The 18,471-nt window shown below is 41.0% G+C and overlaps 1 pseudogene across 1 annotated transcript in view; it reads left to right on the forward strand.

Annotated features, from left to right (window-relative positions):
• The window catches only part of LOC147208413 (uncharacterized), a 127,047-nt pseudogene that overhangs the window by 95,127 nt on the left and 13,449 nt on the right, over positions 1-18,471 (forward strand). Inside the window, exons 5-12 of the transcript XR_015103459.1 lie at positions 5,167-5,193; positions 5,283-5,309; positions 8,892-8,918; positions 9,678-9,704; positions 14,899-14,973; positions 15,445-15,561; positions 18,156-18,182; positions 18,333-18,359. The product of XR_015103459.1 is annotated as an uncharacterized LOC147208413 (transcript). The remainder of the gene's footprint in view (positions 1-5,166; positions 5,194-5,282; positions 5,310-8,891; positions 8,919-9,677; positions 9,705-14,898; positions 14,974-15,444; positions 15,562-18,155; positions 18,183-18,332; positions 18,360-18,471) is intronic.

Below are 18,471 nucleotides of genomic sequence, written 5' to 3' on the forward strand. Positions count from 1 at the left end.
GGAAAATACATGGATAAATGGATAAACTCTAGGAGCCAAAATGAACGTCAGCCTGCACAGCATCCATGTTTTCCTCTGAATTGCCAGAACAGTAACACCATTCACCAACAGACAGAGCAGACAGACCGACAGGAAAAAGTCCTCGGTGGTGGGAAACTATGCCGTCCAATGATAGATAGACAGATTTGACTCAACCAGTACAAGGTTGGGTCGCGCATCTCATCTCTTTGTTCGGAACAACATGCGGATAGCTCGTGGATACTAACGACCGCGGCACTAGCGGTTAGGCTTAAGAGTCGCATCAGTAATGAAAACATTTAGAAAGCGAAAAGGATGGCATTTGTCACAGGCAAAATTCAAGTCCGCACCTTGCCCCCGGTGATCCTGAGCGGGAGAATTGTTTTACCTTCTTCTTTGGAAAGCTTAACGGTGGTTAGTCACCTTTACAACAAGCATTACTACCACCTACTGACCCGGGTGTGGAATAGATCAGGGGTGAGTGAGACTGTTTGCTACTTGTTGTTGCAAGTGATCTTAACTTAGAAATGAAGTAATCGTCACTCTAAACACGAAGTACTTTGGGTTTTGAAGCATGCAAGTGATTGTTACTTAACAAATACTAGTCATGAAGGCATATTTGTGATCACCTAGTAAAGTTAACTCGTGTTTGCATGTCAGGGCAACTATTGGATTTTCCAATGTAGTGACTGGACTTTAAATTGGAGGGCAAAGATATTGAATAAATGCTCAAACTGCGTTCCATAGAAACACGGTATTGTGATTAAAAGGTGATTAATCCCTAGCAAGTGTCACTTGTGGCCCGATGTCGGCTCCACAGGATAAGCAGTGTGGCACATTGATGGACGTGATGAGACGAAACAGCACTGCGCTCTGTTGCTGATTTGTGGTTTCAGCGTCATCAAATTCTCATCAAAGCATGCCGATACACGCTCGCCACGAGCGAGCTCAGGTTTTATCAGCAGATTGATTCATCACAACTGGCCGTCTGCACAGTGTTTTAGTGCACACGCAAGCTATTATGGGATATTACAATTGAGCTAGTTCTATGCACAACTTGCCTTGTGTCTGGCTATTGACTGCACAGAGTAGTTGCCCTTGTGGTACCTGCTGTGTTTTTCTGCGTGTCGTCTGATTGGAAATTATGGGAAGTAAATGCCCCGAGGGGGTCCAAGGGTTCGTTCTCTGCCGATCCGATTCCCAGTCTGACTGGCATTGCACAGCCCTCCTGACGGGAAATGCCTGCTGCTAATTACATACAGGTGGAGCCAAGGCGCAAAGTGTGTGAATCATTTGTTTTTGTTTGTGTGTGGCTCAATTCGTCTTTGTCACCGTTTTAATTAGCAATCCCCTAAAACTCTTTTTGACTTCTTAACATGGAACGAAATAAATGCGTCACTTTAAAGGTAAATAATCTGGATGATCCCACCATGCTTAATTCGCACAATGTGCTCCTTCAGCATCATATTGCACAGAAAAAAAAGGCTTAATGAGTATTTTTTTAAGATAAAAATAATATTTTGAGCCAGCACGGTGGTGAAGGCGTTCACACTTCTGCCTCTCTGTTTTATTGTTCTATGTTTGATTCACATTCCGGGCACCTCCTGTGTGGAGTTTGGATTTTCTCTCCTTGCTTGGGCGGGTCTTCTCCGTTTTTGTTGTAGTTGTTATTTGCTGTAGTCTGCTACTTAGAGGAGGATGACATTTCTGTCTACTTTTTTGCAAACTTGGCAAAACAGGAGCATTTCTCAGCAAGATGTAGTGCACTGTAGTTTAGAGGTAGTATCTTTTTTTTATTGTATTTGTAACATAAATGGTATGCCCAAACGCCCTAACCATGACTACTTTTGTTGTATAGTGTTTTGTTACAGACGTCAACCATCCTTAATTGTTTTTAGTGTTTCCTCCTACTAAATTTTTATTTGCATGATGGTAGCTTAGATGTGTCTCTCAATCGTCCTGCAGCTCTCCCCTCAAATTGATTCCAATCCTTTAAACAGGCATGACATGGTTTGTGTGACTCAATTTAAGTGCATGTGCTTCCGTGATCGTGTGTGTTGACTCTACATGTCCCGTGTCATACTTCTTCATAAATCACCGCTGAGAGGCTTGTGCCTTCCTGCCGTCAAACAGTCAACAGCTAACAGACTGACAGGACTCTGCAGGATGGAGAAAACGCATCAAATGATTGCGATAGATATGCGCAGTCACCACCGGGGTCAGTGTGTTTATACAATAATGGCAGTTTGTGACAGACAACGGGCCATGGGCCTCCATTATTCGGTCGCTCTGGCTGCTGAGTGCACATTAAAGCCAGACCAGCAGCCAACAACATGTCAGTCATGGTTGTGTTCCGATTGCACTGTGCTGAGCGGTTCTTTTAACAGGCAAATGTCATGCGGCACAAATTGTGGTCATCTTCTGTAGTTTGGAGTGCTGTTGTTGTGGAAACGTGACATGTTCACCTGTTCAATTCAATTACTCAAGTTTATTGGCAAATGTTGGGATGTAAGGAAACCATCCCTTGTTTCGATATCGAATAATTATACCTAGATGCGTCTTAACTGCTCAACCCGTATTGTTTTGTGTTTTTTGTTATTGTAAAGTGTCCTTGGGTGTCTTGAAAGGCGCTTATAAATAAAATCGATTATTATTATTATTATATTAATGTGTGCACTACAATGTAATGTGCGCTGGAGACGCCTGTTCTGACGTGTAGCGCAACCTTTTAAGCAGCATCCTCAACAATTACACCCCACTAGCTAATTGGGGGTCTGCACTGTTGGGAGCGTAGTAAAGGAGGTGAGGACTACCGTTGCCCTCAAGTTTCGCTGGGACCAAGAGACACACTCACAAACATACAGACTTGTGACCACCTGTGGCCAAGTTATTTTCCAGATGTGTCTTTAAGGGCCGTAAAAATGGTGGGAGTGCTGACCATTGCATCGGATAGATTACATTTTTTTCCTGTTCACAATTGTTCTTGAATTCGTGGTCGCTTCTCCATAGTCATTTAATTTTCCCCTGTTTTATTTGATTATGCGGGATTTTATTTGCTTTTAAGTAGAGAAACGTATAATGCATGATGTTTGTTACAGTAAATGTATGGCAGACATACTTAGTAACCCTACGATTTTATAATCAACCACACATTCCGTTGTATTCCATTGCATTGTGTGCAAGATTAGAATAATATTTAATCTGCCTTTGTGTGTAATATATGGCATGCAAGGACACACCCTGTGCCTATTAAATCAAAATTCTGCGCTATTAAGAAGAGCTGAGTGACGTGAATACAGAACATTAGACATTTGGGATTTTGCCTTTATACGTCACTACACTGTATGGAAATGAAGAGAGTTTCAGCTTTACTTTCACACAGGGGATGGATGGATTCATTCACATTTACGGGCCTTTTGTGAGACAAAAGAGAAGAACATTGGCTCAGAAGAATGAGACACTTCCATTCTCCCTCTTCTCCTCCTCTATTTCTGTTGAGAGTACCCGGGAGTGTGATAAAGTAGAAACCATTTTTACGTAAACTGTTCAAGGCCAGAAGATGATGGTCAATGATGGATTCCATGTTCGCTTGAGTTTAAAGTGGGACCCAAGGGAGCCTGTAAAACAGGTTAGCTTCACATTGCGTCCGCTTGTTAAAGGAGGATGTCAGCGTTGAACATTGTAAGTCTTTTTGGAAGGTGTGATCCTTTTTAATGTCCAAGTGGTCTTTAAGGCTTTTGAACTGCGGAGGCCCTTCAGTGGCTGTTGTTGGGGGGGTTTGTTGTTGTTTTTTAACACAGAGTAGGACGATTGACAACTTTAACTGCTGTTTTTGCATTTTTGACAGGGTTTGACAGAGATTTACAAGATGATTTTTTTTCTCTCATTCTTGTTCTGGCACTACAAACACACACACATCAATTTGATATCGAGGTGTTGAGTTTTGCAATTATGAAAACTGTTCCGCTTAATAAGGGCAGTGTTCCACCAAATGTCACCTTTTTTCCTAAGATGTGTTTTATATTAAATACAGTGCAATGAAAAATAATGTAGGTCTCAATTAAAATACAGTGCCCTAATTGATCTGTAATTTCCTGAACTTACAGACTTCCACTTTTTGTGCTCCACACATTCTAACTTTAAACAATGCAGTCACCATGCGAATGTGTGATGTGGGCAGGAAGATTTGACCTAGGAAATCTGTCTGTGATGTCCTTTGCATTAAAAAAATAACTATATACTGTAATTAGATACAATTATAATGCACCTTAGTCACATGGTCCTGAACCATCAACACTTCATTGTTGCAATAGCAATAAATCATCAGGCATACAGTATATCAACCACCTGGAAGCATCATAAAATGAATGGCATGTGCATTAATTTACATGGGTTCAAATGAATGGGGCAGGATAAAATCTATTTTTCAGTCTTCTTTTTCATCATGTGACTTTTGGTCTCTCTTTCCCCCTAAGCTGACATTATGCTTGCTAATTCTTCTATTGTATCCCGATTATTGTGTTTGATGATGATTGTGTGTAATTTATCTGACATTTAATTTGAGCAATCAGCCCATTCCTTCTTCTCAAGGATGGGTAGCCCTTTGATTCACTTTCATTCGTGGATTTTAGAACCACACCGAATGCTCTAAACTCGTGTTTTGATGCCGGTGTCATACGGAGCAGAATAATGTTGCCTGGAGAAGCTGACTTGCTGTTATCTAATTGAAACTGAATCAACGGTGCATCAGCGCATGGTTGTAGCCAATGAGTACACTCTATTTTGCCTCCGATGCTTCAAGACATAATCAACCATCAATTCCGTGCAATCGTGAAAATGGTCGATTATTTGATTTTCCTGCCCATCCTCTTTTTAATATTTTCGCTGAAGTGCTAAACATATCCTCAAGCGATCATCAAGCCAGCACAAACACTGTGCAAAAATATATATTTTTAAACATGTTAATCACGGTTTTATGTGCAGTGAACATTTTACTATGAAAGTTTATCATTTGGACTGTTAACAGTTTTGTCTCTCCAAGGAGCGATTGAGCATACTTTCCTAAAATGTAAAACTTCTGTCGTACTTGTGCACTTGCACATCTCCGAATGTGTGTTTTATTCATTCTCTTTATCGGTCTCCCAACAGGGTCCACTTGGCTTGGATGGTAAACCAGTAAGTAGAGCATAAATCACAAATACAGAACATGCTTCAAGTGTGCATTAGACATGGTTGAACTCTAACTGGGTTTTAACTCCTTTCAGGGAATACCGGGTCTCAAGGGAAGCCAGGTAGTATGTTCACACACACACACACGCACACACACACACGCCTGTTGTCTTGTTCTTGGCCCATATCAGAGCCCGTTTGCCCCAAAGGAAATCCCATTTTTGAAGCAATGGATCCATGTGGGTGTTGAGCCTGGAACCTCATCAGTCACTTTCACTGCTCCTAAGGGAATGTTTTCAAGTCCGGTAAACCACTGACGGTAGCCATCTTGTTTTTTGTTCTACCTCCTAAGTCATCGCCAGGTTGAAGAGGGTGGTGTTGTCAAGTTGTCAAGGCTGAACTGCAACAAGCGCTGAAAGCCTCATTTGCACTTCACCTCTGAGTGTGATTCATCAAACTTTCCCTGAATTGCCCCACACTGTGAGATACACTTTAAGTGTTGCGAGGAAACAAAGCGAAGCACAGCAATTGGTTACACAGTCGTGGGAAAAGGTGAAAACCTTTGCTTCGGGGCACATGAAAGGGCCCTTTGAGCAGGTGGCTCTTGAGCTGGTCAAACGGTAAAACCCTCTCCAACATCATCACCATTCATTGAGCAACTTCCTCTCTAAGCACCAGTCGAAAGGTCTTGTTTAAAAGTGAATCGTTAAAATACGTCTACCTGATCATCACTAGTCATACATGATGAAACTGTTATTTGCCAAAAATCCACCAAATTGCAAAATGTGTTATTTTAGCATCTGTGAATGAACTCTTGTATGAACGATGCATTTCCAAAAATAAAACTCATAATGTAAAATGTACATGAAATTCACATTTGAAATAACAGCAGTAGTATTAGGATTTTCCTATCACGCATACAACATTAAAATGTTTTTATGATGCATCTAGCCCATTTCAGGAAAGAGCAATGCCATTTGTCATTCCTGTGTAGATTCTCAATCTTTCATTGTGAGAGCTCAAAATGATTGATTCCCACATCTCGTCAACAGGCACCGGATAAGAAAGTCTACCTCGATTGTTTTATTTATTTATTTAACTGAGATTGTTTTTTTTTCTTCCTCATTTTTGCTTTTGATTTTGAACACAGAAACAGGCAGCTGGAGCTGACTTGTTCCTCAGGACCACACACTGGCCATAATCATAACACTGAGGAGGGGGAAAAAAAAGTTTTAGCAAAAACAAAAAAGACAAGGCGCTATTTCCACAGATTTAGCTACTGTATTTCAATTCAGCTGATGTAGAGCGCATGTCACAAGACACATGAAGCTAAGGAGAAAAGTTTTAAACTTTTAAAACACATTTGCACTCTGCACAGTGTGCAAACCTTCACCGAAGCTATATCAGCAACAGAAGTGAAACAATGTCCAACAAGTTAGGGATACCCTCCCTAATAATGAAAGCCAGCCATCTGATCAGTGGATTTGACGCAGTTCGTGGACGTACTGAATGGTGATGGGATCCCACAAACGTAGACACAAATAAAATCCGTAACAAAAATATTTCAGCAAAAATGAACAGCAAAGTACAAACAGAAATTGCTGGCAATGAAAAGCAGGGAAAATGAAACATGTACAAAAAGCACTTGCAAAAGGCAAGGTCACAGCAAAACCCAAAAATACACAAAACAAAATTACAAGAGTCCAAACACGTGTAACCAAAATTCACAAAAAAATCTCTATAACAAAAATACTGACATAACCGGAATCTAAACAGACAAGAGTGACGAGGAACATGCGCAAGAAGGTCGAAAAAACACTCGAGGCGGTACAGCGAGCAAGATCAATAATCCGACAAGAACTTGGGAGCATGGCAGTCCTTCAATACTTGAACTTGAATAGATAAGGAATAAGTGCGCCTGCTGGAGGGAAATGCTTTTCACACCAGCTGGAGCTGAAACAAAACAAGCACACACTGAACATGACAGTATTCTACCTTGAGGTACCGATGTGGTCTAAAAAGGAAGGACAGAAACGTCAGGAGAGCATACGTTGCTGGATGATAATCGCCTCGGGAGTTTCGATATGGACAAACGCAATCAAAAGTTTCTATGACATCATTGCACTCGTGCGTACACATGCGTATTGAAGGTCAGATCTCTCAGGAGGGTCAACCTTGATAGATTCCATTTAAAAATGGTAATTTTCAGCTATTAAAGAAGTCTGACACCATATTTAATTATTTAATGGCTTACACTTGTTGCAGTTATTTATTTTATAAATGGGCTTGTCTGAAACTCACATTTTTGAGGGACCGGCGCCCTCCCTCATCCAGCACCCTGGTCATGAACTCAAACAGAAAGAAAGAAAAGGTCGTCATTCGTGTATCCTACTGGGGATACATTCAAGATTTTTTTTTTTTCCGAACGCGGAGCAGAGGCTGTCAGTTCATTTTGTGGAAAACCTTCTATGCCTATCTGTGCCCTAATTGCTATTGTGCAGTGGACTAAAATTTGAGGAAATGTTCAAGACCTCAAATTAAATTCGGAGTAAGTCGAAATTGATTGAGTGGGATTTTTGTAAAAGCTTTCTAATTATTTTTTTTCTCCTCTACACATCATGTTAATTGAAGTTTCAAACTTTCCATACGTACGAATGTGAGTGTAGCTTGTCTACATGTGCCCGCCGACTGAGATAGAAAATGGATAGATGGAGGGATTTTTAATTGGATTTCTTTTTTTCCAGTATGCCGTGGATGTAGCTCAACCTCCAAAGTGGATGGCATGTTGTTATTATTATTCTTCTTCTTCTTCTTCTTCTTATTATTATTATTATTATTATGTTACCGGCGGCCCGGTAGTCCAGTGGTTAGCACGTCGGCTTCACAGTACAGAGGTACCGGGTTCGATTCCAGCTCCGGCCTCCCTGTGTGGAGTTTGCATGTTCTCCCCGGGCCTGCGTGGGTTTTCTCCGGGTGCTCCGGTTTCCTCCCACATTCTAAAACACATGCATGGCAGGCTGATTGGACGCTCTAAATTGTCCCTAGGTGTGAGTGTGGGCGTGGATGGTTGTTCGCCTCTGTGTGCCCTGCGATTGGCTGGCAACTGATTCAGGGTGTCCCCCGCCTACTGCCCGAAGACGGCTGGGATAGGCTCCAGCACCCCCCGCGACCCTAGTGAGGATCAAGCGGTTCGGTAAATGGATGGATGGATAGTTAGTGCCTTAAATCCTTCCGAATTAGCTAATCATCAATTGCACACAATTTATAGAAGTCCCAATGATCAATTCATTGGTTAATCCATTATTTGAACCATCACCAATTCAGCAAAAAGTTGGATATAATATCGGTTTGAAGGCCATAAAAACAGAGGGAGTAGCCGCCATCTGCTGAGAGGAGAGGTTTCAAACGCAGCCTCACTTTGAGCAATGCACTCAGATCATCAGTTGGTCTTATGGTTGCGATGAAAGTCTACCTCCACTTTCATCTCACAAAGACAATCGATCTTGAAAACGATTCTTGAAAGATGCTGCGTCAAGGCGTAATATCTTCCTACGGTGAAATGTCTTCAAGACTGGTTGAAGCAAAAGGCCGTAGCTTGACATTTGATGAAATGCCGTGAGGTGCCATTTTCGGATACATGTTGCTTGTCTGATGGATGATAGATCTTGACCATCTGTCTCCACTTATCTCCTCCCCTCCCACAGGGACCAGCCGGGCCCAAGGGAGAAAAGGTATGTTTCACTATGGTCCGACATCAGTTAACTAAGTGCTTTTTGCACGTATCTCACATTAATTACCAGACACCACCAACATGATTGCAAACATAACTGATCTTAATGGTCTTTTTTTTTTTTTTTCTTCGCCCTACCCCATTCGCGTTCACTGGGCATCCTTCAAAGGAGCTGAAGATTACATGTAGAAATGTAGGAGCTCATGTGTCTTGGCACATTCTCACGTCAGGGCACTTAACAGTTTTACAGGCCTCGATGATAGCCAGATGTTTTCCCGCTCTCTGAACCACTGGCCAAACCAAAGACAATTGTGAGCGATGCAAGAGCTGCCTGAGGGGCAATCATGCATTGGAAGATTTTTATACATTGCGTCCATCCAGCTATTAATGCTAAAATTTGCCTTGACAAACACATTCGCAAAGTACAACACAGCGGACATAAACAGCATCCGTCACGGTCCGACAGGAGCAGATTGCAGATGTCACGTGATGCTGACGTTTGGAAAATTGGCACCCTTTATTTAAATATGCTATGTGATGAGAGCATCCTGTAGTCTCCAATTTTCCATCAGAGAACTGTCAGATGATTCCAAATGGAACAATGTACAGAGCTTGTTTGGGGACAAATTACCTTCTTTACATAGTCCCCCTTTTTTTTTTTTTTTTTTTGTCCAATTGCCCAACCGTATCGTATATTTACAGTACTGTATTCCCAAGTACCAAAAAAATCATACAATTTCATTTTCCTGTTTGTTTCCAGGGTGACCAAGGAGACATTGGACCAAGGGTAAGACACTTTTCAAATTTTGCATGGAGATTCACTCCCGGCTTTCATACAAAATATGACAAAACACGACTTTTCCAGAATTTCAACACAGTAAGAGCCATGTAAGCTGATAGATGATGCGATAGCTGCGTATGGCCCATCAGTCACTTGGAACAAGATGAACCTATAACATTCTAAAATATTGATCTCTAATCAGCTTGTCACATCATATATGACAGTGACACATATATATTTAAAGGAGACATGACTTAGCAAGTGACATGGAGGGCACTTTGGTTTGATTCTGGACCTGGTAACACGAAGGGTGACGTGATGAGTTTATCAAACTTTTATTAAAGCGCTGAACAGTCTCTGTGAATTGTAAATCATAATATCAAGATAATGTTTGAATTCAAGTCATTGTTTCTAAAGCCAACCAATCGTGTTCTATTTTGTAACAAATTAGTTTCAGGAAATGAAAACAAATGCAAACCCAAACAAGACAGGCTAATAGACCATCACAAATTGGAAACAAATGAGCATCTTTGAGTGGGGTTACACCAACTACAATGACATCATGTTGACATTCCGGTCCGAGTTCTCAGAAGTCACCTGGACAGCTGTGCCTGGCAACTCTTTATCCAAAATCAGTAAAGCTAAATAAAGATGTGCCTTTGTGTATAGTACTTGGACAATGGCACCTTTGCCAAGTCCTACACTTCTGAAAGTCTTCTGCGAGCAACTTCACAGCGAGTATGTTTAATGACAACATATTTTCATTTTGGGATACAATCAGGCCAACAATTTTGCTCCCCTCAACCAAAGAAATACCGGTACACAAAATGCAAACAATACCAACCAAATAAAGAAATGTGTTTCCCTTATACATCTACTTCTGGAACATCACCAACACTCATCCGCTTCCTTGGATGAAGTTTAAAATGGCCTCATCCTCTAACCATGATGGCGATAGCTGAGAAATCCTGATACTGTACAAATACAGACTTGCCGCAAAAGACATAACAATAGTTGTGGGTGCGCCAAAGTTGCCATCTAGTCTTTTTTCAAACATTCTGAGGTGGCGAAGCTTTGTACTGTATCTGGTCCATGTTGTCAGTCCTGCCTTTTCATGTGATGTCATTCCACTCACCATGACATTATATAATTATCTTCATGCAGTGTGGTTTTCAAAATAGGCCCCCTGTGCTTTACTCAGTGGATTCTTTGAAGAAGTCACGGACCCGATTAATTCAGAATGTTTGCCTTTGTTATGCCTGCAGTATCAGGTCATGAAAACACAAGTGGGGCTCTCCCTATGAGGTAATTATGTAATATTTGGGGTTCAAGCGCATGGAGTCGAACTGCTTGTTTTGGCTATGCGCTTCCTGTTTCAACCCACAGGTATTGCACACACCGCAGCAAAAATAAATAAGTGCAGCACCCCCGAAACACTCAACGAGAGACACAAGCTTGTTTCAGAAAAAACAGTTCACCACTTAGACGCACCCGTGGTTTGGTTTCAAACTTAAATTTTACATTTGAGTTAAAGCATTGACTCAAAAATCTATGGATAAGCCCACAATTATTCATCACCTTGCCAAATCTTGGGTTAAAATGTAATTGCCTTTGTTCAATTTGTATCCTATGTCTGGGAATGACAAAACAAACGGGCAATGATTGTAAAATGTTGTTTTAGGAATTTAATTAATTCATGTTCAGTTTGTTTTTACATGTTGAAAATGATACTGGTCAACAGCAAATTTTTGTCAGAGATTGCTTAATGTGTCTCTAAGTGTATTTTTGATGCTGATTAAAAAGAAAAGTGTTGAATTTTTTTCAAACACATACATTTTTCATGGAGGATATTAAGATATTTTCATGTTTAATTTTTAATTTGCTTGAGGAATAAATGGGTGCTTATTCATAATCAGCAGAACAAATTCATCCAAAAAAAGTATGTTTGCATCGTTGATTAAAAAATGTAGTAAAAACATGTTGACCAGTGTTATTAATGTCCCGGACAATGAAGAAGTCTTATATTTTTCAGCATTCTAAATTATTCTGGTGACCAATCTCATAATGTTAAGCATTCTCATCAGTGGTGCCGCCAGGGATTTGGGAGCCTGTGACAAAAATATCTTTTTGAAAATACCATACATCCTTCCTCATCTCCCACTTACAGCGCCCCTTTCAGCTATACATTTAGAACATTGGCTATATCTGTATCAAGGAAGGATAGGCGCACTTTTGGACTATGTTAAAAATAATGACGATAACACAATAATGATTATCGGAAACATATTTTGCCTGCATCTCTTAACACAACATGCCACCGACGTCACTTCAAGCTAAACAATTCAAAAATATTTTTAAAATCCCTTAAACTCAAAATGTGGCCAGGATATATATAATTTTCCGCTGAATTATGTAGCACACACAGTGCAGTTCCCCAGTCATTCATTTCCTACCATATCAACAAAGTAGCCTCTTCCGCCTCTGAACTCTGAGGCAAAGAGAAAACATTGAAAACAGGAAATGACAATGAATCTCTGTCAACCTTTCACTTCCTATCAATCGATCATTTTCAGTGCCTTTTGTCAAGTGAGAGTGTGGTCTTGAGTACGGATGACAATCACAGGATGACAGCAGCATTAAAACATAATCAGATGTCCTGAAAGCACAAGTAACCAAGGACTAAAGGTCATGTGCAGCGCAGGAATAAAACCGCCTCCCATCACAGGCTCCAATGCATATGGAGGACATTGTCACTGCATGTTTGGTTGGTATCAGTTGAGTTGAAAAACGAGATGCCATATTCCAGTTTCATCCTCGACCAAAGCATTCCTTTGCCCCCCCATGGAGTCAACGGCACAGTCGTTTAATGTCTTACTATCAAGCTGATGAAAATGAGGGATAGGAGAGGCCCAACGTGAAACAGACACTCTTTTGAGGCATTTAAGGAAAATGTGTGTGAGCGGTTTCGTCAACAGTACAGTTGATACAGATTTGAAAAATGGAAAAATGTCAAAGTGCCTTGCAATCTCCACAGCCTGTTAATAGAAACCTGATGAAGATTACTCTTCTTGTCATCATGCGGTTCATCCTTCATTCTTTCTTAAAGCTTCATTCCATCTTCCTTTACATCCAATGGACTTTTGAAAGAACCTCAGGCAGGGAAGCTTCATTCGCACTGTAAAATAAATCACCCAAAATCTTATCGTATATTGTGTGTATTTACAGTCGTGTTTACAGAGGCCGCGTGTTTGCCAATTCGGCAGACCGGTCTCCACTAAGCTGGGTGGTCTGGCATAGCAAAAGTCGTTTCTTGGAGTTTGGTGACAAATAGTGTAAATCTTATTCCTACTCAGAACACGTCTGAGAGGCTGGCGCAAGGTAGACAATTGGTCTTACACAAACCATTTAAAGAGAATGAAAGAGTCGCTTTGGACATGATATAAAGGACTCACTTTGGACATGATTTGAGGCATCTGTGAGTGCCCCCACAACAGCGCAGACCTCCATCTTGCATATCCAGTGGCCGGTGTTCACCTGCCAAGGCGCACCATGCACTGTGCATAATGTACGCCAATCATGATTTCTCTTCCCCCCCCCCCCCCCCAAGAAGAAAAAAAATAATGGATAGTACCTCCAGGTAGCTGCTATTAGCTTGACTATAGCCATGTTTCCAGAAGATACTGTAGTATGATACAAAGTAATTTATTTTGCATTATTCACTCTCAAATTGGTTCTATTTTTTGGACAAACTAACTATAAGATCCGGGCCGATAAAGAAGCAAATCTCTTACATGAAAACATATGATGAGCAGGGAACAATTAGTTCTGCCTCCAGCTGCACTGCATTATTGATTGGAACCAAGAAGAAAAACTCATTCATGAAACTGTTACACATGCCATTCAGCACGAAACAGTTCTCCACTGAACAAATGGACATTAGTGTGCCAAGCTGCACCTTTCCAAACACCATTTACACCATTAAAGGTTCCTTCTGAAATAGAAGCCTCCTTTTAAATGGCGCTTGGTACTTAATCCCTGCCATGGAGGAGTAAAGACAGTAAATGTAACAGTGGCCATTTGAGGAAATCAGTCAAGCATTTCTCCAACAACAAATGCAAATCGACAGCGGGAACCTTACGTCTCAAGGCCAGGTCCGTACAGATTGAGCTACTGCTTTAGTTATTTTCCAGTGATCATTTGATAAATTTCTGACAACAAATTATGATTTATTATGCACAAGACAAATACATGTTGAACTATACTGTCAGTCTACAACATGGTGAATAGAATTGCTGGCACTCTTTTTTTCTGGTCATGTTGGACAATTGCGTAGCCACTTGTTGAAGCTGAATAAGTGTAGCATAACTGCGCCAAATCTTGGAGAAGTAACTGTGTTATAGTTTTGTTATTTTACTCACCTTGCTTAAAATGTTGTTGTTGTTGCCTTAAATGTCATACTGCTCGAAGTGATCTCAGATCAAATCATACCACCTGGTAGAATAAACACCAAATCAAAGATGTCATTCACAACAGTTGGCTTGAATGACGAACGAGGGGACTGAAACAGGATTTTCACTTCCATTTATGTGTAAAGGGACACTTAGTACAATAGTTTAGTACATATGGTGTATCTCGCCATTTGCAAATGATGTCTACCCTATGTTTCGGTTGTACATGAGTAATCTATACATCGTGTGCCATGTCTTTCTCCTACTAGCCACATCCAAAGTGCGCACTGCTCACCTGTCACTTCCTCTTCTCAGGGTCCACCTAACTACAGCACATTTGCAGGACTGCACAGTAATCAGATTCTTACTGTCAAGGTTTGTCCTGAGCAGTGAACTCTCGGTTTGCCTCCTAGCATTCGCTGCTCGCCGATCTGTCTCTTTATGCGGGGCAAGGAAAACCATCCTCCCTGAGAGATTTCTCTTCATCTTGCCTCAGGGTCTTCCCACAGCTATTCTGCTTCCAGAATGCTGATTTCCACACTGATTTGTCTTTGTATCGCGACTGCCCTTCCCTGTTGCTGTTTCTCCACCTTGATTCTCATGACCTTTTCTTTCTTTTTTTCTTTCTTTCTATCTTTCTTTCTTTCTTTCTTTCTTTCTTTCTTTCTTTCTTTCTTTCTTTCTTTCTTTCTTTCTTTCTTTCTTTCTTTCTTTCTTTCCTGCATTTGCTGCATTTAATGCTCCTTATGTAGATGGTCTATCCAAGATACGATCATGGCTTTCTCTCTGGTGACCACTCAAGCACCTTTCAGAGACGTTTTCTGAAGGTATACCACAACTAAGGCATGTGTTCACTTTTCACACTTTAACGAAGCAATTGAATTCCATTTTAATCAGCTCTGCACTTTTCTTTCCGTTATTGTTCAAGTTGAATGAAATCTTGCACATTATTGAATTAACAAGACTTTTGACTTCAATTATCAATTGTTACATTTTATGATAGTCACGAGAATCAGTCTCTTACTTTTCCGTTTTGACCAGAAAAACTTCGCCATTCCTGCTAATGCTCCCAAGTGTACAAAAGTGTTTAACATAGCATAACAGAGAACAATAGGCAGTCCTGTCTGTCAGTTTCAGCTTTGCAGGCGCTGCATTGACACGGAAAGAACATGTTTTCTAGATTGTGGATCTTTGCTTGTTAAATATTTTGCTTTCATGTGGAAAGACAATTCTCTCTCACAAGTGTTTCAGTTTTGTCCATTCAATCCGTCATTCTTCTGTTTACTGTATCTCATCAGGGTGACCAAGGGCAGGCTGGACCTGCTGGTCCGCCGGGCCCCCCAGGTCCCCCAGGTCCCAGAGGCCCTCCTGGAAACACCGGCAAAGATGGACCTCGTGGCCCAGCAGGAGAGCCAGTAAGAGCCTTTAGTTTTGATGTCATGTGACAAGCTAACACCGAATGCACAAACAGGCCCACTCTCAAACAATCTTCTCTACGGTATGTTGAGGGGCTTGCGGTTAGCCAAACACAGGCAATTGTCCTGGGGCCCAGAGATTTCCAGGAGTCCACACAGGTCTCATCGAAAATAATCAGTCAAGTTTTCTTCATCATTTTGAGTGCTTCACCCTCTCTTCTCATGCAATAGGCCATTCCATCTTACTGTGAATGTGCAAACTTGACTCAGGAAGAAAACAGTTTAGTCAAAATAAACACTTCATTTGGTACACCCATTATGCTTCGTTGTGCACACATTCAACAGAGTGATAATTATTGCAGCTGTTGAGAGGCCTTTCAAATACAGCATTTTGGTTTAGCTACATGAAAGCTAAATCGAAGAAGCAGCTGTTACTATGATGCAATCCAGTTCCACACAACTGCAACCTGCTTACAATATTAATTGTGAAGATCTTTTTGACCGTGTAAATTGAAAGTCAGCATTATCTAAAATGGATATGGCTCCTGGCTGTCATTCTTGAATTGTCAAGTGACAGTGTACGGTACAAGGAGAGACGCGTAGCAATGGTAAATTCTCCTTCAACCGAGTCTGCCAGTGAGCTATGGCTTAACCAAAGTCAGCTGCATAACAGCTCTCCTGCCTTCATCTGTTTTATATACGACAGCAGCCACAAGTTTCTTCTCGTGTCCACGATAGCATCGACCGCACACTTTGCTTCCAGGAGCCGATCTGAGCAACCCTAAAACCAGTATGGCACTGCTGTCTTGAGTTCTCTGGTAGATCGCCTGCCCCACCAAACAATAGCCGTGCCTCTCGCCTGAGGCCGTTTATGTTTCTCAAGATAACTTTCCCATAGCTCAGTTCATAATGTACACAGTGGCAACATAAAGCTTGCGGTTATGGGATGGAAGACTGAATAGTTTTGATTTACTCGAAGGAATGACTACTTATGTTCCCCTCACATGGCCCAGGAGTGCTCAGGGACTGATTTGGTGTGTTGACAATGAGACCATGAGTGTAAACAGACAAGGAAAAGTGAAAGTCCTTCGACATAGACAATTTCACATCAACTTTCCTGGCTGATTAAAGGAAGTGCAAAACTCCCAGCAGTGAAACAAAACTGTATCACAGAGGGCTTCTCCAGGTTGTGTGCAGATGTCTGCTTTTAGACATTTCTGCGAGCCACGAGTTTGAGCTGTTGTGCTCAGTCCTGTCATCTGCTATAAGTCGTGGAACTGTAAAATCAAAGAATAACAGTAATTTTGAAGTGTCACCCAACATCCGTCCATTCTGAATAGTGATTGTCCTCAATCGGATCACATGTGAGCTGAGCCTGTCTCGGCTGACTTTTGGCGCAGGGTGTTATACACCCTAGAGTGGTCGCCAGCTAGTTGCAGGACACGAGACAAACAACCATTTATATTCACACCTTTGGACAATTTATTGTCTTCAAATTACCAAACCTGCATGGTTTTGGATTGAGGGAGGAAGCCAGAGTACCTGGAGAAAATCCACACAAGCTTGGGGAAAACATGCAAACTCTACACAAGAAGGCAAATTATATTTGCACTCTGCTGTACAAACTGCACAAATCCTGAAAAGCATTCCATTGTAACTTCAGTCTGAGATTTGATAGCAGCTTTATATAGAATTAACTGCCTTTACAAAGATAGCTGTTTATTTTTGTCTTCATGGTGATAGTTGGCTGTTGTGAAAAAATGCACTGCATCATGGTGAAAAAGTGTTTTTTTGCCCATGTATCGTGATCACTAACGCGACCTATTGTTGGGCGTCTTTCATTCTGTGGGGGCCCTTAAACATGAATTTAATAGGGTATTTTGTAAGTTTCAAACAGCCCCCGAAACACATGCTCATGTATGTGTGGGGCAATAGCACAGTGCAATATTTGGAGTTGGCAAGCGCATAAGATGCTCTGCCATGCACGACTTCATAACAGATGTTGCGTGGCTCAAACGGCCAACTGGCCCTCACAAATTGTTGTGTTGACTTAAAACGAGCCCAATTGCTGCCAGAAATGGGATATGGCATTTAACATGTGAGCTTCTCGAATTTCACATTTTACACAGTTTGAGTTTAACATCCACAACTTTGCAGTTTTCCTCAATATTGAATACAAATACTATCCGTTTAGATGTGAAGGACTAATAAATGGAATGAAGGAATGACTGCAATACCAAATTTTAAAGTCATTTTCGGGCAGGAAAGAGCCTTCAGTGATTGCCAGAATTTAACTGATGTGGTGATAAGACATTCCCCGTTGGTTTGGGTGATTTTCGAGAGCAGTTCAGTCCAAAATATGCTTCAAGTGTCCAGCTGCTATTAAATCTGCTGAAGGCCATCACTTAATGCTGACCAGTCCCCTTTAATGGGACTCTGTTGGACATTGTTGCTCCATTAATCTTGAACAGTACTCTTATCTTCTACTTGCAATTCTGTGATGTTTGCCTTTTTGAATACTGTCATCTAGTGGCCAAAGTTAGAGCACAATCAGTACAGGTGACTCATTCTAATTCATGTCCTCTGTGCCTTAGGGTTTTCAAGGTCGTGATGGCATTGAGGTGAATATGTGTCACATTTTTGTGTTTTTATTACATTTTTAAGCAAACTCACATTTTTATTGCTTTAATTTAATATGATCATTTTTATCTGGCTTAACTTATATGGAACAAGAAATTCTAAACAGCTTTCTAAAAATATTTATCCTTTAGGGACCTCAAGGATTGCCTGGGAAGTCGGTAAGGTTAATTCTGACTTACATATTTGGACACTATGTGTCCAAAACTCTTTCTCTGCGTTGCCAAAGTGCTTGAAAAAAAATAAGACAGAATTGGTTATTTTTCACTCTCA

The sequence above is a fragment of the Hippocampus guttulatus genome, chromosome 2 (assembly GCF_054856545.1).
Source record: "Hippocampus guttulatus isolate MCC_2025c chromosome 2, RoL_Hgut_1.0, whole genome shotgun sequence".
NCBI classification, from domain to species: Eukaryota; Metazoa; Chordata; class Actinopteri; order Syngnathiformes; family Syngnathidae; genus Hippocampus; species Hippocampus guttulatus.